A 21,573-nucleotide genomic window follows, 5' to 3' on the forward strand; every position below is an offset into this window, starting at 1 on the left:
ACCTACACTCACTAACCCCACACACACTCACTAACCACACCACTATACACACACTAACCCCTCCACTATACACTCACTAACCCCACCACTACACACCATCTAACCCCTCCTTTACACACTCACTAACCCCACCTCTACACACTCACAAACCCCTCCACTACACACTCACTAACCCCACTGCTACACACCATCTAACCCCTCCGTTATACACTCAACAACCTCTCCACCACACACTCACTAACCCCACCGCTACACACACACACTCGCTAACCCCTCCACAATACACTCAGTAACCCTCCACTATACACTCACTAACCCCTCCACTATACACTCGCTAACCCCTCAACTACATACTCACTAACCCCACCGCTACACGCTCACTAACCCCTCCACTATACACTCACTAACCCCTCCACTATACACTCACTAACCCCTCCACTATACACTCGCTAACCCCTCCACCTCACTCACTAACCCCTCCGCTACACACTCACTAACCACACCACTACACACTCACTAACCCCTCCACTATACACTCACAAACCCCTCAACTACACACTCACTAACCCCCCCACTACACACTCACTAATCCCACCACTACACACTCACTAACCCCTCCACTACACACTCGCTAACCCCTCCAAATCACATTTGCTAACCCCTCCACTATACACTCACTAACCACACCGCTACACACTCACTAACCCCACCTCTACACACTCACTAACCCCACCGCTACACACTCACTAACCCCACCGCTACACACTCACTAACCCCACCGCTACACACTCACTAACCCCACCGCTACACACTCACTAACCCCACCGCTACACACTCACTAACCCCATCGCTACACACTCACTAACCCAACCGCTACACACTCACTAACCCCACCTCTACACACTCACTAACCCCACCACTACACACTCACAAACCCCTCCACTATACACTCACTAACCCTCCACTACACACTCACTAACCCCACTGCTACACACCATCTAACCCCTCCAAATCACATTTGCTAACCCCTCCACTATACACTCACTAACTCCACCGCTACACACCATCTAACCCCTCCACTACACACTCACTAACCCCTCCACGACACACTCACTAACCCCACCACTACACACTCACCAACCCCTCCACTACACACTCACTAACCCCACCACTACACACTCACTAACCCCACCACTACACACTCACTAACCCCACCACTACACACTCACTAACCCCACCACTACACACTCACTAACCCCACCGCCACACAACCCCTCCACTACACACGCTAACCCTCCAAATCACATTTGCTAACCCCTCCACTATACACTCACTAACCACACCGCTACACACTCACTAACCCCACCTCTACACACTCACTAACCCCACTGCTACACACTCACTAACCCCACCGCTACACACTCACTAACCCCACCGCTACACACTCACTAACCCCACCGCTACACACTCACTAACCCCATCGCTACACACTCACTAACCCCACCGCTACACACTCACTAACCCCACCTCTACACACTCACTAACCCCACCACTACACACTCACAAACCCCTCCACTATACACTCACTAACCCCTCCACCACACACACTCACTAACCCCACTGCTACACACCATCTAACCCCTCCAAATCACATTCACTAACCCCTCCACTACACACTCACTAACCCCACCGCTACACACCACTAACCCCTCCACTACACACTCACTAACCCCTCCACTACACACTCACTAACCCCCTCCACTACACACTCACTAACCCCACCACTACACACTCACCAACCCCTCCACTACACACTCACTAACCCCACCACTACACACTCACTAACCCCACCACTACACACTCACTAACCCCACCACTACACACTCACTAACCCCACCACTACACACTCACTAACCCCACCACTACACACTCACTAACCCCACCACTACACACTCACTAACCCCCACACCACTAACCCCTCCACTACACACTCACTAACCCCTCCACTACACACTCACTAACCCCACCACTACACACTCACTAACCCCTCCACTACACACTCGCTAACCCCTCCACTATACACTCACTAACCCCACTGCTACACACCATCTAACCCCTCCACTATACACTCACAAACCCCACCGCTACACACCATCTAACCCCTCTGTTACACACTCACTAACCCCACCTCTACACACTCACAAACCCCTCTACCTCACACTCAGTAACCCCTCCACTACACACTCACTAACCCCACCGCTATACACTCACTAACCCCTCCACTACACACTCACTAACCCCCCCACTACACACTCACTAATCCCACCACTACACACTCACTAACCCCTCCACTACACACTCACTAACCCCACCGCTACACACTCGCTAACCCCTCCAAATCACATTTGCTAACCCCTCCACTATACACTCACTAACTCAACCACTACACACCATCTAACCCCTCACTACACACCACTAACCCCACCTCTACAATCACACAACCCCTCCACCTACACTCACTAACCCCTCCACTACACACTCACTAAACCCACTCACCAACCCCTCCACTACACACTCACTAACCCCACCGCTACACACTCACTAACCCCACCACTACACACCTACTAACCCCACCGCTACACACTCACTAACCCCATCGCTACACACTCACTAACCCAACCGCTACACACTCACTAACCCCATCGCTACACACTCACTAACCCCACCGCTACACACTAACTCACTAACCCCATCGCTACACACTCACTAACCCCATCACTACACACTCACTAACCCCATCGCTACACACTCACTAACCCCATCGCTACACACTCACTAACCCCATCGCTACACACTCACTAACCCCATCGCTACACACTCACTAACCCAACCGCTACACACTCACTAACCCCATCGCTACACACTCACTAACCCCATCGCAACAGACTCACTAACCCAACCGCTACACACTCACTAACCCCACCTTTACAAACTCACTAACCCCACCTCTACACACTCACTAACCCCACCACTACACACTCACAAATCCCTCCACTATACACTCACTAACCCCTCCACTACACACTCACTAACCCCACCACTACACACTCACTAACCCCTCCACTACACACTCGCTAACCCCTCCACTATACACTCACTAACCCCACCTACACACCATCTAACCCCTCCACTATACACTCACAAACCCCACCGCTACACACCATCTAACCCCTCTGTTACACACTCACTAACCCCACCTCTACACACTCACAAACCCTCTACCTCACACTCAGTAACCCCTCCACTACACACTCACTAACCCCACCGCTACACACTCACTAACCCCTCCACTACACACTCACTAACCCCCCACTACACACTCACTAATCCCACCACTACACACTCACTAACCCTCCACTACACACTCACTAACCCCACCGCTACACACTACTAACCCCTCCAAATCACATTTGCTAACCCCTCCACACACTCACTAACCCCACTACACACCATCTAACCCCTCCGTTACACACTCACTAACCCCACCTCTACACACTCACAAACCCCTCCACCTCACACTCACTAACCCCTCCACTACACACTCACTAACCCCACCGCTACACACTCACCAACCCCTCCACTACACACTCACTAACCCCACCGCTACACACTCACTAACCCCACCACTACACACCTACTAACCCCACCGCTACACACTCACTAACCCCATCGCTACACACTCACTAACCCCACCGCTACACACTCACTAACCCCATCGCTACACACTCACTAACCCCACCGCTACACACTCACTAACCCCACCGCTACACACTCACTAACCCCATCGCTACACACTCACTAACCCCTCGCTACACACTCACTAACCCCATCGCTACACACTCACTAACCCCATCTCTACACACTCACTAACCCCACTCGCTACACACTCACTAACCCCACCGCTACACACTCACTAACCCCACCGCTACACACTCACTAACCCCTCCACTACACACTCACTAACCCCATCGCAACAGACTCACTAACCCAACCGCTACACACTCACTAACCCCACCTCTACAAACTCACTAACCCCACCTCTACACACTCACTAACCCCACCACTACACACTCACAAATCCCTCCACTATACACTCACTAACACCCTCCACTACACACTCACTAACCCCACCACTACACACTCACTAACCCCTCCACACTACACACTCACTAACCCCTCCACTATACACTCACTAACCCCACTGCTACACACCATCTAACCCCTCCACTATACACTCACAAACCCCACCACTACACACCATCTAACCCCTCTGTTACACACTCACTAACCCAACCCCACACACTCACACCCACACCCTCTACTCACACTCACTAACCCCACCGCTATACACACTCACTAACCCCTCCACTACACACTCACTAACCCCCCACTACACACTCACTAATCCCACCACTACACACTCACTAACCCTCCACTACACACTCACTAACCCCACCGCTACACACTAACCCCTCCAAATCACATCACTAACCCCTCCACTATACACTCACTAACTCAACCACTACACACCATCTAACCCCTCCGTTACACACTCACTAACCCCAACACACTCACAACCCCTCCACCTCACACTCACTAACCCCTCCACTACACACTCACTAACCCCACCGCTACACACTCACCCCCCTCCACTACACACTCACTAACCCCACCGCTACACACTCACTAACCCCACCACTACACACCTACTAACCCCACCGCTACACACTCACTAACCCCATCGCTACACACTCACTAACCCAACCGCTACACACTCACTAACCCCATCGCTACACACACTCACTAACCCCACCGCTACACACTCACTAACCCCACCGCTACACACTCACTAACCCCATCGCTACACACTCACTAACCCCATCGCTACACACTCACTAACCCCATCACTAACCACACTCACTAACCCACTAACTACACACTCACTAACCCCATCGCTACACACTCACAACCCCTCCCTACACACTCACTAACCCCATCGCTACACACTCACTAACCCAACTACACACTCACTAACCCCATCGCTACACACTCACTAACCCCATCCAACAGACTCACTAACCCAACACTACACACTCACTAACCCCACCTTTACAAACTCACTAACCCCACCTCTACACACTCACTAACCCCACCACTACACACTCACAAATCCCTCCACTATACACTCACTAACCCCTCCACTACACACTCACTAACCCCACTGCTACACACCATCTAACCCCTCCGTTATACACTCAACAACCTCTCCACCTCACACTCACTAACCCCTCCACTACACACTCACTAACCCCACTGCTACACCATCTAACCCCTCCGTTATACACTCAACAACCTCTCCACCTCACACTCACTAACCCCTCCACTACACACTCACTAACCCCACCACTACACACTCGCTAACCCCTCCACAATACACTCACTAACCCCATCGCTACACACTCACTAACCCAACCGCTACACACTCACTAACCCAACCGCTACACACTCACTAACCCCACTACACACCTACTAACCCCACTACACACTCACTAACCCCATCGCTACACACTCACTAACCCCACCACTACAAACTCACTAACCCCACCTCTACACACTCACAAACCCCACTGCTACACACTCACTAACCCCCCCGCTACACACTCACTAACCCAACCACTACACACTCACTAACCCCACCTCTACAAACTCACTAACCCCACCTCTACAAACTCACTAACCCCACCTCTACACACTCACTAACCCCACTGCTACACACTCACTAACCCCACCGCTACACACTCACTAACCCCACTGCTACACACCATCTAACCCCTCCGTTATACACTCAACAACCTCTCTACCTCACACTCACTAACCCCTCCACTACACACTCACTAACCCCACTGCTACACACCATCTAACCCCTCCGTTATACACTCAACAACCTCTCCACCTCACACTCACTAACCCCACCGCTACACACTCGCTAACCCCTCCACAATACACTCACTAACCCCTCCACTATACACTCACTAACCCTCCACTATACACTCGCTAACCCCATCCACTACACACTCACTAACCCCTCAACTACATACTCACTAACCCCAATACACACTCGCTAACCCCTCCACTACACACTCACTAACCCATCCACTACACACTCACAAACCCCTCCACTTCACACTCACTAACCCCACCTCTACAAACTCACTAACCCCACCTCTACACACTCACTAACCACACCACTACACACTCACTAACCCCTCCACTAAACACTCACAAACCCCTCAACTACACACTCACTAACCCCCCCACTACACACTCACTAATCCCACCACTACACACTCACTAACCCCTCCACTACACACTCACTAACCCCACCGCTACACACTCGCTAACCCCTCCAAATCACATTTGCTAACCCTCCACTATACACTCACTAACTCAACCACTACACACCATCTAACCCTCCGTTACACACTCACTAACCCCTCCGTTACACACTCACTAACCCCACCTCTACACACTCACAAACCCCTCCACCTCACACTCACTAACCCTCCACTACACACTCACTAACCCCACCGCTACACACTCACCAACCCCTCCACTACACACTCACTAACCCAACCGCTACACACTCACTAACCCCAACTATACAAACTCACTAACCCCACCTCTACACACTCACTAACCCCACCGCTACACACTCACTAACCCCACCGCTACACACTCACTAACCCCACCGCTACACACTCACTAACCCAACCGCTACACACTCACTAACCCCACCTCTACAAACTCACTAACCCCACCTCTACACACTCACTAACCCCACCACTACACACTCACAAACCCCTCCACTATACACACACTAACCCCTCCACTATACACTCACTCACTCACTCACTCCACCACTACACACCATCTAACCCCTCCTTTACACACTCACTAACCCCACCTCTACACACTCACAAACCCCTCCACTACACACTCACTAACCCCACTGCTACACACCATCTAACCCCTCCGTTATACACTCAACAACCTCTCCACCACACACTCACTAACCCCACCGCTACACACTCACTAACCCCTCAACTACATACTCACTAACCCCACCGCTACACACTCGCTAACCCCTCCACTACACACTCACTAACCCATCCACTACACACTCACAAACCCCTCCACTTCACACTCACTAACCCCACCTCTACAAACTCACTAACCCCACCTCTACACACTCACTAACCACACCACTATACACACACTAACCCCTCCACTATACACTCACTCACTCCACCACTACACACCATCTAACCCCTCCTTTACACACTCACTAACCCCACCTCTACACACTCACAAACCCCTCCACTACACACTCACTAACCCCACTGCTACACACCATCTAACCCCTCCGTTATACACTCAACAACCTCTCCACCACACACTCACTAACCCCACCGCTACACACTCGCTAACCCCTCCACAATACACTCAGTAACCCCTCCACTATACACTCACTAACCCCTCCACTATACACTCGCTAACCCCTCAACTACATACTCACTAACCCCACCGCTACACGCTCACTAACCCCTCCACTATACACTCACTAACCCCTCCACTATACACTCACTAACCCCTCCACTATACACTCGCTAACCCCTCCACCTCACTCACTAACCCCTCCGCTACACACTCACTAACCACACCACTACACACTCACTAACCCCTCCACTATACACTCACAAACCCTCAACTACACACTCACTAACCCCCACTACACACTCACTAATCCCACCACTACACACTCACTAACCCCTCCACTACACACTCGCTAACCCCTCCAAATCACATTTGCTAACCCCTCCACTATACACTCACTAACCACACCGCTACACACTCACTAACCCCACCTCTACACACTCACTAACCCCACCGCTACACACTCACTAACCCCACCGCTACACACTCACTAACCCCACCGCTACACACTCACTAACCCCACCGCTACACACTCACTAACCCCACCGCTACACACTCACTAACCCCATCGCTACACACTCACTAACCCAACCGCTACACACTCACTAACCCCACCTCTACACACTCACTAACCCCACCACTACACACTCACAAACCCCTCCACTATACACTCACTAACCCCTCCACTACACACTCACTAACCCCACTGCTACACACCATCTAACCCCTCCAAATCACATTTGCTAACCCCTCCACTATACACTCACTAACTCCACCGCTACACACCATCTAACCCTCCACTACACACTCACTAACCCCTCCACGACACACTCACTAACCCCACCACTACACACTCACCAACCCCTCCACTACACACACTAACCCCACCACTACACACTCACTAACCCCACCACTACACACTCACTAACCCCACCACTACACACTCACTAACCCCACCACTACACACTCACTAACCCCACCGCTACACACTCACTAACCCCTCCACTACACACTTTGCTAACCCCTCCAAATCACATTTGCTAACCCTCCACTATACACTCACTAACCACACCGCTACACACTCACTAACCCCACCTCTACACACTCACTAACCCCACTGCTACACACTCACTAACCCCCACCGCTACACACTCACTAACCCCACCGCTACACACTCACTAACCCCACCGCTACACACTCACTAACCCCACCGCTACACACTCACTAACCCCATCGCTACACACTCACTAACCCACTAACCGCTACACACTCACTAACCCCACCTCTACACACTCACTAACCCCACCACTACACACTCACAAACCCCTCCACTATACACTCACTAACCCCTCCACTACACACTCACTAACCCCACTGCTACACACCATCTAACCCCTCCAAATCACATTTGCTAACCCCTCCACTATACACTCACTAACTCCACCGCTACACACCATCTAACCCCTCCACTACACACTCACTAACCCCTCCACTACACACTCACTAACCCCTCCACGACACACTCACTAACCCCACCACTACACACTCACCAACCCCTCCACTACACACTCACTAACCCCACCACTACACACTCACTAACCCCACCACTACACACTCACTAACCCCACCACTACACACTCACTAACCCCACCACTACACACTCACTAACCCCACCGCTACACACTCACTAACCCCACCACTACACACTCACTAACCCCACCGCTACACACTCACTAACCCCTCCACTACACACTCACTAACCCCTCCACTACACACTCACTAACCCCACCACTACACACTCACTAACCCCTCCACTACACACTCGCTAACCCCTCCACTACACACCACACTCACTAACCCCACTGCTACACACCATCTAACCCCTCCACTATACACTCACAAACCCCACCGCTACACACCATCTAACCCCTCTGTTACACACTCACTAACCCCACCTCTACACACTCACAAACCCCTCTACCTCACACTCAGTAACCCCTCCACTACACACTCACTAACCCCACCGCTATACACTCACTAACCCCTCCACTACACACTCACTAACCCCACCGCTACACACTCACTAACCCTCCACGATACACTCACTAACCCTCCACTATACACTAACCCTCCACTACACCCCTCCACTCACACACACCCTCCACTACACTAACCCCTCCACTATACACTCACTAACCCCACTCACTAACTACACACCATCTAACCCTCCACTATACACTCACAAACCCCACTACACACCATCTAACCCCTCTGTTACACACTCACTAACCCCACCTCTACACACTCACTAACCCCTCCACTACACACTCGCTAACCCCTCCACTATACACTCACTAACCCCACTGCTACACACCATCTAACCCTCCACTATACACTCACAAACCCCACCGCTACACACCATCTAACCCTCTGTTACACACTCACTAACCCCACCTCTACACACTCACAACCTCTACCTCACACTCAGTAACCCCTCCACTACACACTCACTAACCCCACCGCTATACACTCACTAACCCCTCCACTACACACTCACTAACCCCACCGCTACACACTCACTAACCCCTCCACGATACACTCACTAACCCCTCAAATCACTAACACTCCACTAACACCCTAACCACGCACACACTCATAACACTCACTAACCCCACCACTATACACTCCCTAACCCCTCTGTTACACACTCACTAACCCCACCACTACACACTCGCTAACCTACACACCTAACCCCTCCACTACACACTCGCTAACCCCTCCACTATACACTCACTAACCCCACTGCTACACACCATCTAACCCCTCCACTATACACTCACAAACCCCACCGCTACACACCATCTAACCCCTCTGTTACACACTCACTAACCCCACCTCTACACACTCACAAACCCTCTACCTCACACTCAGTAACCCCTCCACTACACACTCACTAACCCCACCGCTATACACTCACTAACCCCTCCACTACACACTCACTAACCCCTCCACTACACACTCACTAACCCCACCGCTACACACTCACTAACCCCTCCACGATACACTCACTAACCCCTCCACGATACACTCACTAACCCCTCCACTATACACTCCCTAACCCCTCCACTACACACTCGCTAACCCCTCCACTACACACTCGCTAACCCCTCCACTACACACTCGCTAACCCCTCCACTATACACTCACTAACCCCACTGCTACACACCATCTAACCCCTCCACTATACACTCACAAACCCCACCGCTACACACCATCTAACCCCTCTGTTACACACTCACTAACCCCACCTCTACACACTCACAAACCCCTCTACCTCACACTCAGTAACCCCTCCACTACACACTCACTAACCCCACCGCTATACACTCACTAACCCCTCCACTACACACTCACTAACCCCACCGCTACACACTCACTAACCCCTCCACGATACACTCACTAACCCCTCCACGATACACTCACTAACCCCTCCACTATACACTCCCTAACCCCTCCACTACACACTCGCTAACCCCTCCACTACACACTCGCTAACCCCTCCACTACACACTCGCTAACCCCACCACTACACACTCACAAACCCCTCCACCTCACACTCACTAACCCCACCACTACACACTCACTAACCCTGCCTGCTGCCCACTCACACTTATTTTATCTCATGACTTTAGACATCAGACCAAAAGCCTTTGAAACATTTTATAAGGATGCTGCTATCTTGGGATGTATAAGGATTATAAGGATGCTGACTGTGACAACTAGTTAGTATTGTTTGATAGTCAGAATAATTTCTCGATGGTGGTGTGTGGCATCAAAACAGATTGGTAGCAACCCCTCACCCAGACAGACATCTCCCTCGAGTTCACTGGGGAGGCGCATTCTGCATCCGATAGCCGTTTAAAGAGCCTGTTTTGTTAAGGCCAATTGGCTGCCAGGCTGGTTGTTAACGGCGTGGAAGTGTTTATTTGTGAACAAGGTGGGAATAAGACCCCATGGTGTTCCTGAACACTACTCCACTGGGCCCAGAGAGACATAATGATGCTTTTCCTGCTCTGGTGAACCTGATCCTAGCCCCTGGAGCGCCACACTTACTTTTGTCCGGCGGTCTCTCCTTCCATTTCTCTCTCTATCCCAGGCCAGGCAGCAGGCCCGTACAGAAAACCCAAGGGCCCACTTTTACTCTCCTCTAACTTCTTCTCCTTTTCTAACTAAACAAAGTTTGGCCCTGGTGAGAGGAACAAGTAATGGATGTAAAATACAAATGTTCTCAGTCTTCTATAATGTGGTTAATCATTTATCATACTTCTCAGTTAGTTTTGTTTGAGTGAGAAAAATGATTTTATCCTTCATTACCACCAACAGCATATGCTTGACTTTCTGAATTTGAGTTACTTTCTAAAAAGAATGACTTGAAAGATGACCACCAGCAGTGTAATTTAGCAGTGAAAACCCACCGTGTATTTGGTTTGAGTTGCAGGGACATAAACAGGACCCTGTTTAGCTAATGGGAGCAAAACACCTTCCTCCTCTGGAAGTGGGAATAAGACAAACAGGGCGAACAAGGGGCTCTTCTGGTTAAAGCGGCCCAGTTGTTGGGCCAAAGCCCCGGCAATCACTGTTTGTTTTGACAGGGAATCCAAAATCCAAACAGACACTGTATGGAATTAAGGTCCTGTTTCCTGTGAAAAATATGAACCTTGTGCAGCGAAAAATGAGAGAGGGAGAGCGAGAGAGAAAGAGAGGGAAAATGGACGCCCCATAACTGCAGCAGCAGGTTTGTACATAAAAATAAAATTGGTCCAATTGACCTTGCATGCTCTACCTGCAATTATTGAAAATTGTAAGCAGATGCCTAAAGTCCTCATTTCATATTCTGGTGAACATCTGGCACGGCAGGCTGGCGTTAAAGTTAAAGTCTCTAGTGAGTCGGCATTCTAAGGAGATGGAATCTGCAGGTTAGGCTGGAGGAGAGGGCATTGCAGAGCATAGGCTTCAGATAAGAGTTCAAGTGGAGAAGGAGAGAGAGAGAGACACACACACTTGCACAAGTGGGAAAAACACCCTCTGGAACACATGAACAAGACACGGAGGAGTTAACTTTATGAACATATTTTGTAGTCAGAAATGCAATAGGTATCATCATCAGGGAGCAGAAAAATATGGGCTCAACACTTTGTGATAAAGGTTCTACCTATGTCATGAAAACACAAGTTCCAAGGAAAGACCAACATCCTCTCCAAGACATACAGTGCCTTGAATAAGTTTTCATAACGCCTTGACATGTTCCACATTTTGTTGTTACAGCCTAAATTTCAAATGGATTCCAATTTTTTTTACTGGCCTACACACAATACCCCATAACATCAAAATGGAATTCTGTTTTTAGAAATGTTTACAAATTAATAAAAAATGAAAATCTAAAATGTATTGAGTCAATAAGTATTCAACCTCTTTGTTATTGCAAGCATACATAAGTTCAGGAGTAAAAATGTGCTTAACAAGTCACATAATACGTTGCAGGGACTCACTCTGTGTGCAATAATAGTGTTGAACATGATTTTTGAATGACAACCTCATCTCTGCACCCCACACATACAATTATCTGTATGGTCCCTTAGTCAACCACAAATACCAGACCTTTTGGTAGACGGGTAAAAAATAAAAAAGCAGACATTGAATATCTCTTTGAGCAAGGAGAAGTTATTCATTACACTGTGGATGGTGTACCAGTCTCTACAAAGGTACAGGTGTCCTTCCTAACTCAGTTGCTGAAGAGGAAGGAAACTGCTCAGGGATGTCACTATGAGGCCAATGGTGACTTTAATGGCTTTGATAGGGATGGGTCAACAACATTGTATTCACTCCACAATACTAACCTAATGCAACAAGGCACTAAAGTAATACTGCAAAAAATGTAGCAAAGCAGTTAACTTTATGTACTGAATACAAACCGTTATGTTTGGGGTAAGTCCAATATAACACATTACTGAGTACCACCCTCCATATTTTCAAGCATAGTGGTGGCTGCATCATGTTATGGGTATGCTTGTAATCATTAAGGACGGGGAAGTTTTTCAGGATAAAAAATACATGTAATGGAGCTTAGTACAGGAAAAATCCTAGAGGAAAACTTGGTTCAGTCTGCTTTCCACCAGACATTTGGAGATGAATTCACCTTTCCGTAGGAAAATAACATAAAACACAAGGCCAAATATACACTGGAGTTGCTTACAAAGAAGAAAGTCAATGTTCTTGAGTGACTGAGTTACAGTTTTAACTTAAATAATGGGCAAATGTTGCACAATCCAGGTGTGGAAAGCTCTTAGAGACTTACCCAGAAAGTCTCACAGCTGTAATCGCTGCCAAAGGTGCTTCTACAAAGTACTCAGGGGTGTGAATACCTATATAAATTAGATTTGTCTGTATTTAAGTTTCAATACATTTGAAAAAATATATATATAAACATGTTTTCACTTTGTCATTATGGGGTATGGTGTGTAGATGGGTGAGGAAAAAAACCTATTTAATCTATTTTGAATTCAGACTGTAACACAACAAAATGCGGAATATGTCAAGGGGTATGAATACTTTCTGAAGGCACAGTAGGTCCTAAAACAAAGACATCACAGAAAAGCACTAACTCCAAAGAGAGACATCAAGTGGCATCCCTCCATATGTTCTAAAGAGTGAGCTTTCTGACTGAAGCTCTATTAGGGCCATTAAAGGGTCAGTCTTGCCTGGTCCAGCAAAGTCAGGGAAAAGAGGGCATCCCGCCCTCGTCTGCCCTTAGTAATGGACGACGCCTCCCATTGAACCCCTCCAAGGGTGCTATTTGAAAATGATAATTTGCGCCGCTCTTTGACGAAACAGGATTAGCTCAATTAATCACATTTCCAGATTAGTTTTTCCTCTCCTATCGACCATCACTTTTTGCCGGCGGATGATCAATGCAAACTTGCTTATACTAACCATCGCAAATCCAGTTGTGGAAATGAGCATCGACAGCAGAAATAATCTCTTAATTTGAGATATTTTGATCTGGGAGATTGGATGGGAGAGTTATTTGGTGGGGAAATGGCTTTCAGTAAAATATCCTCCAATAAATTACTTATATCACTCTGCCTGATGAGTTATATTTGAATTAAAGTTGTATTATCGGAAAAGAAAATCCAGTCAAATTAAACAATTTTGACATTGTCTGAAAGTTACTGTAATTATTTATGTAACATGGAGGCAGTCATCCATGTCAGTGTGGTCAAAAACGGGTTGCTCTTTATTTGCCAACACCACAACAGCCATTCCTTGTGAGTCTTCATCTGGTGTTTGAGAAGAACCAACAGAGCAAAGCTTCAACCCTAGGTCTACTGAGGGCTAAAATCCACTTTCTGTCTGCTGTGTGTGATGTGTTAAGTATAACCCCCCACCCCCCACTGGTGTACCACACAACCCCGCAGCTAAATGTGTAGAGTTGCAGGAAAACAGCAACATTTTCTCTCAGCCTCATGGCAAAATGTGTAGAATAGCATGAGATTAGCTATTAAACTGCTAATTTTGCTTTGCCCCATGACAAAATGTGTAGAATTGCATGAGATTAGCTATTAAACTGCAAATGTTGCTTTGCCCCATGACAAAATGTGTAGAATTGCAGGAAGTTAGCTGTTTAAAATACATTGTTTTGCTGCTCAGACCTTGCAGGTAGCCCTCGCCAAAATGGGGTACACCCCCCCCACACACACCGTTCTCCTCCATACTGAGCCTTTACGCTAATCCGGGACACACACATACACCCTGTCTATGTGTCAGTCTAGTGGGGTGTGAGTTACCACTCCTCCCCACTTGTCCCACAGATGACTTGGCTGGTGGCTATTTATCCTCTGACCCCTTGGCCCTGGGTAAGTGACCCCTTTGGCTCAGCCCCCCCCCAGCCCCAGCCACACAAAAGCCTGGCCGGACTTAAAAGGACCCTGCTCTTCTGCTGGGAGCTTTGGTCCCCTCTTTCATTCCCAGACGTGCTACTTTGTAATGTCTTTGTTCTGGGCTTGTAATGTCTTTGTTCTGGCCGGGCCCGGTCAGCGGCGATGAAATGGATGCTCCTGCTGGATGTAGTTGGTGATTGACTAGTAGGGGTTACTACTGCTGCAGTGTTTGCACTCAGACACTCTACCTGTCTTTCGCTCCCTCTTTCTCTCTCTCACCCTCTCTCTTGCTCTTTACCTCTATTTCTCCCTCTCTCTTTATCTTAATCCCTTTTTGCATTTCCTCTCCCTACTTGAAGACACTGCTCTTTCAGGTTTAACAGTAGTGGACCTGTAACTGTTCACCTGAGGTCTTCAGACATCAGTTCCCTCTGGTTAAAGGTCACAGCATTGTTTTGCATCCAACAGGTTAAAGTGTATAGAGAGGGTTGGAGGGGGAGGGGGCGAGAGAGAGAGGTAGAGAGAGGGCGGGGAAAGAGTGTGTGTGGGTGCAAGGTGCAGGTTGAGGAGGGAGTCCCTGCACATGTGGCTGCTGCTGTTCCCAATCAGGGTCATGCTGCTGATTTGAGGAGACCAACCTAGAGCAACACAGCTGTTTTGTGCTACAGGCCCAGGCTCAGGGAGAAGCTGGCCATATCGTTGGGCCACCACCAGCAACCCAGATATATTGGAGGGAAGCGTGCAAACCATCTTGCTTAAGACATGCAATAATTTATTTCATATTATGAATACTGTTTTTTGTCCGAGTCACATGTTTGTTGGATCACAGGGACGTTGCATTCTTATTGCAGCAGTACAATGGCTTTGTGGTTAAAGCAGCGTTTCCCAAACCAGTGGTCGTGACTCCATGTGGGGTCACCTAATTTGAAAATGGGGAATGGGGTCGCGAGAGAAACTCCAAATATATATTTTTCTGTTGGTTCAAAGAACCGGGGTGCGGTTGTAATAAACAGAGCGGTTTCTGTTTTCTTCCTACAAATGTGGCTTTATCTTTTAAATGGTTTAAGCTACAAGATATTCTGACCCCATCACTGAAAGATAAGACTCTCACGAACATGTATGTGTCTTCTGTATCCCCCTACAATGCCAACAAGCTTCAAAAGACTCATTAGAACAGAGTGGACAAGACCAGGCATTAAATCAGACTGGGGGAAGATTACACAGAAGATTTGACAAAATTCTTGCCTGATGATCTTCTGAACTTCCCAATTCCTTTCTGATGCATTTCAGTCACTTCAAACCATTATTCATTAGGACTAAAGTACTGTCAGACTGATTTGTAGTAGACTGTCATAGTCCAAATTAAAAAAGTTGACATATATTTTCTGAAGGCACTGTACTTACTTACACTGGCATGGGGAGTTTTCTTTTTCTTATTGGAGCAGTACACTGGCATGAGGAGTTTTCTTTTTCTCATTGGAGCAGTACACTGGCATGAGGAGTTTTCTTTTTCTTATTGGAGCAGTACACTGGCATGAGGAGTTTTCTTTTTCTTATTGGAGCAGTACACTGGCATGAGGAGTTTTCTTTTTCTTATTGGAGCAGTACACTGGCATGAGGAGTTTTCTTTTTCTTATTGGAGCAGTACACTGGCATGGGGAGTTTTCTTTTTCTTATTGGAGCAGTACACTGGCATGAGGAGTTTTTATATTTCTTATTGGAGCAGTACACTGGCATGAGGAGTTTTTATATTTCTTATTGGAGCAGTACACTGGCATGAGGAGTTTTTATATTTCTTATTGGAGCAGTACACTGGCATGAGGAGTTTTTATATTTCTTATTGGAGCAGTACACTGGCATGAGGAGTTTTTATATTTCTTATTGGAGCAGTACACTGGGAGTTTTATATTTCTTATTGGAGCAGTACACTGGCATGGGGAGTTTTTATATTTCTTATTGGAGCAGTACACTGGCATGGGGAGTTTTTATAATTTCTTATTGGAGCAGTACACTGGCATGGGGAGTTTTTATATTTCTTATTGGAGCAGTACACTGGCATGGGGAGGTTTTATCATTTCTTATTGGAGCAGTACACTGGCATGGGGAGGTTTTATCATTTCGTATTGGAGCAGGACACTGGCATGAGGAGTTTTTATGTTTCTTATTGGAGCAGTACACTGGCATGAGGAGTTTTTGTATTTCTTATTGGAGCAGTACACTGGCATGAGGAGTTTTTAGATTTCTTATTGGAGCAGTACACTGGCATGGGGAGTTTTGTATTTCTTATTGGAGCAGTACACTGGCATGAGGAGTTTTTATATTTCTTATTGGAGCTGTACACTGGCATGGGGAGGTTTTATATTTCTTATTGGAGCAGTACAGACACCACCATCCAAATGATCTGAAGTACGTGTTGCTTCCCTTTAGTATAGACCATGAGGTTTCTCATCTAAAACAGTGTGAATTAACTCCTCATCTTTTGTCTCTCACTACATTTTCTCTCCTCTGCTCTTATTCTATTCAGGGAGAGGAGAGTTTCCTTGTCCATTTGTTTCACTTGCAGGTGAAAGCCCCGCCATTGTAGCCATCTAATTGCTAATTGTGGGCCTTTTCTCTCCCTCTTTGTGGACGTTGCTGAGAATTTTTCTAATGCGTTTGGGCTTTTCTCTGAGCCAGCGGCAACGACGCTCCGTGGATGTGCTTTCAAAATGAGATTAACTTTCTAGAGGAATGCATTAGCCCCCCAAGCTTTACAGCCCTGGACTGGCTGAGCTGGCCCTTATTAGAGATGGCTCTTCACTCAAGCACACACACACACATACACTCACATGCACTTGCTTCTACGCACTCATATACATGTACACGCACAAACACCCATACCCCCCACCCCCTCGTACACGCACAAACACCCATACCCCCCACCCCCTCCTTTATTGACAACCTCCCATTGAGCATATAAGAGCATTACCATGTTTAGGAGTGAGATGTTTTGTGTGATCTGTTGCTGATCTCATATTTGCGTTGCAGAAATTAATTTGATGCTGGTTTGCAATGCTAAGCTGGCCCAGGGAGAGAAGGGGGAACTGATTTCAGAGGGGACAAAGCCCCTGAAAAAGAGACATTTGGGGGGGGTAAAATACCCTCCACCCAGAAACGGCTCATTTTGGTTCCCAGCTTTGGGACAATGCAGCTTTTCTTTCTCCTCTCTCTGTGGCTGGGCTGTGGACTGACTCTATAGTGGAAACTGGACCAGTCTGGGACTCACTGCTGGGCTGGAAGAGACAGACTGGAAGTGGCTCTCCTTTTCTTTCTTTCTGTCTCTCTCTCTGCCACTCTCTCACTCCAGTTCCAAATTCTACCACTCACCACAGTAACCTTACTACTGTTTTTAAAAAGCTGCTTTTGAGACATTGGACTAATAAGGACGCTGGAGCAAGCAATTGACTTGCACTTATTTGACCCATTACCAAACCATATGAATCAGTGGTCCACGATTTGGGCGAATATTGCCAATACACTTCAGCTAGAGTAAAACTTAGTGTACATGTTATGTCACACTTACTAACTTAAAAAGTGCATTGAGTATTCATCCCAGTGTTTTTTTCATGAGATGCTTCAAACTTACTACACTTGGAGGCATCTTCTCACATTGCCAGTAGTACATCTCCTCTTTTTTTCACCCACTTCCCACTGCATCTCAGTCCACTGCATCTCAGTCCACTGCATCTCAGTCCACTGCATCTCAGTCCACTGCATCTCAGTCCATTACCTTCCTCCTTGGCTGTAAACAACGTAAAATCACACACGCACACACACCTCTAACACACACAAATTGAAGTGCACGTGCACACCCACATGCTGCCTACACCCCTAGCTGTATCAGACACTTATTGGTGGACAACGCTATCCTGGCAGCTTGGTGAGAAGGTCAGCGCCTGTCTTCCTAGCCTTGTTAAGGCGCTGATGTTCTTATTAAAAGATAATTCCTGGGGCTGAAGGACTCCAAAGAGCTAGCCTGGCCCCCATTCGCCTCCCCTCACGCCTTGATTGTGAAGGGGCGGCCGTCGTCACGGAGCGGCACGCAGGGTTCTCCGGTGGTCCTGCCAAACTGCGCCAGCGCTCAATTAGGGCCCCTGCGCAGTGCTGCGAGCCTGGCCACCTCCTAACTGGCCTCAGCCACGGGGAGGTCATGCTCCTGCTAACAGGGCTCACACACTGCTCTCACACACACACAGCTCAAACTGCAGCTACACACTGTCACGGGGAGCAGCCGGCTGCCACCCCTCGCCTGGTTGGGAGGTGTGTGTGTGTGTGTCTGTGAGGGAAAATTTATAAAAGCAGTGTCACATTTACTATGCCAGTATACAGGATATCATGCCTTTTTTTAACTAAATCATCCATGAAACTATTTTCTTATCACAGGTTCATGGCCAAGCATTACTCAGCATCATCATAATTGATTAGCCTAAATTACATGCTACTTTTTTATTTGTATTCCTTCCCCATTTTATTCATCTTATTTTGTCAAATAAAGTACAGCAGAATAAAACATGTTTTCCTTGTGTCTAGAGATTTCCAAGGCTTGAGTTTTTTGACACAGCAAACGCCCAGGTTCTTTGTTTTTGTTGGTTTTTACTCGTAGAACACGTGATGGCACGTTTTTGGGCCGTTGGGCCATTATACCACGTCCAATCTAATTACTATCAGTTTGAGAGGACAAATTCTTACATCTGCAAAATCAGAATCTGGTTATTTTTTGACATTTTATTTTCTCTTATTTCTCTTTTTGGCTTCCACCAGTCTCATTTACAAAGATCAAGGGATTTGCAGCTAACAATAACATTATGAAATGACTCCAAGAAATATATCTCTTGTCTGCAGCTCAGTAGCTCCCCAACCCACTCAGGCTGTCATTTTTCACCTGAGAGATTGGATTTATTTGGTTTTGATTAACATTTGAGAATGTGTTTTTAAAAATGTATTGTGATAATTCTACATTGCTGTACATCCAAGCACAATGAACAAGTCCCTACAATAAAGTGAGCCCTAGTAACATCCAGCTAGACATACCATATGTTAAGTCCTAGATTGAGTCATCAGTGGTGGCAGTAGCCCCAACCATCCCTTTGATAAACACTGTCCCTAACAAGGCTCTTTAGATGAAGGCTGTTTGGCCACAGAGTTTGGGAGGATTAACACGGGACTGTTCTAATCTGATTTGCTGACACGGCCTCTTTGCATCAGAAAAGCTCACATTCCCCTTCTCTCTCATCTGCCCTGCCAGCTCCACAGTCTTTGAAAATGGGCCAGTAGATGAAGGGCTTCTTGGCTAAGACCTCTGGGTCAATTCATTTTCTCTGGAGATGACAGCTTGTTGAAATATTTCGCTTCGCGGTTATTGACAGTGTGTCGCATCCAACGGTCAAACGCTGTCTATTTTGGCAGTGTGGATTTGTTTTTGGTTTTCAAGGTGTACATTGGCCATGGGGTCTTGTCAGTCTTTGTGTACTTACTGTATAACAATGTTTAGCACAGAAAGACTCCAGAGTCATTCAAGCTAGGTGTGCTTACATTAATGTGCGTTTTCTACCCTCTGCTCAGTGTATACACACACACCATCCTTACATGGCAAAGACATCTTGCTGACCAAATGTTTAAGATAAGATTGTGTCCAGGACCTATGTGTGTGTCTAGCATTTGTGATGTGGGTTTGGGGTGAAAGGAGAGGTGCAGAGTTAACACCTCAACTGGCTGAGTAGTTTATCTTTAACAGAGTGTGATTAATGCAGGGTGGCCATGCGGCGCGACACTAGTAGCCCAGAGCCTTCTAGAAAGGAAACATTAACTACCAGGCGCCTGCAGCCAAGCTACTTGAGAGAACGGAGGAAACATTCTAAAATGATTGATAAACAAAGTCCTCTTTTTACTCTCAATGGAAAGGTAGTTGCTTGTGTATTTGTGTTTGACTATTAATCACGTATGAAGTAGGCCTATGTTTTTGGTGAGTTGTTGAAGTATACATACGTCACACATAGGGAAGCATACTACCTTGACTATGTGATTAATTAGCATTAGATCCCTT

At 47.5% G+C, this 21,573-nt stretch overlaps 1 pseudogene; it reads left to right on the top strand.

Annotated features, from left to right (window-relative positions):
• LOC115136489 (biotin--protein ligase-like) overlaps positions 1-21,573 on the top strand; it is a 56,410-nt pseudogene that overhangs the window by 32,259 nt on the left and 2,578 nt on the right.

Source organism: Oncorhynchus nerka, linkage group LG10, assembly GCF_034236695.1.
Source record: "Oncorhynchus nerka isolate Pitt River linkage group LG10, Oner_Uvic_2.0, whole genome shotgun sequence".
NCBI lineage: Eukaryota > Metazoa > Chordata > Actinopteri > Salmoniformes > Salmonidae > Oncorhynchus > Oncorhynchus nerka.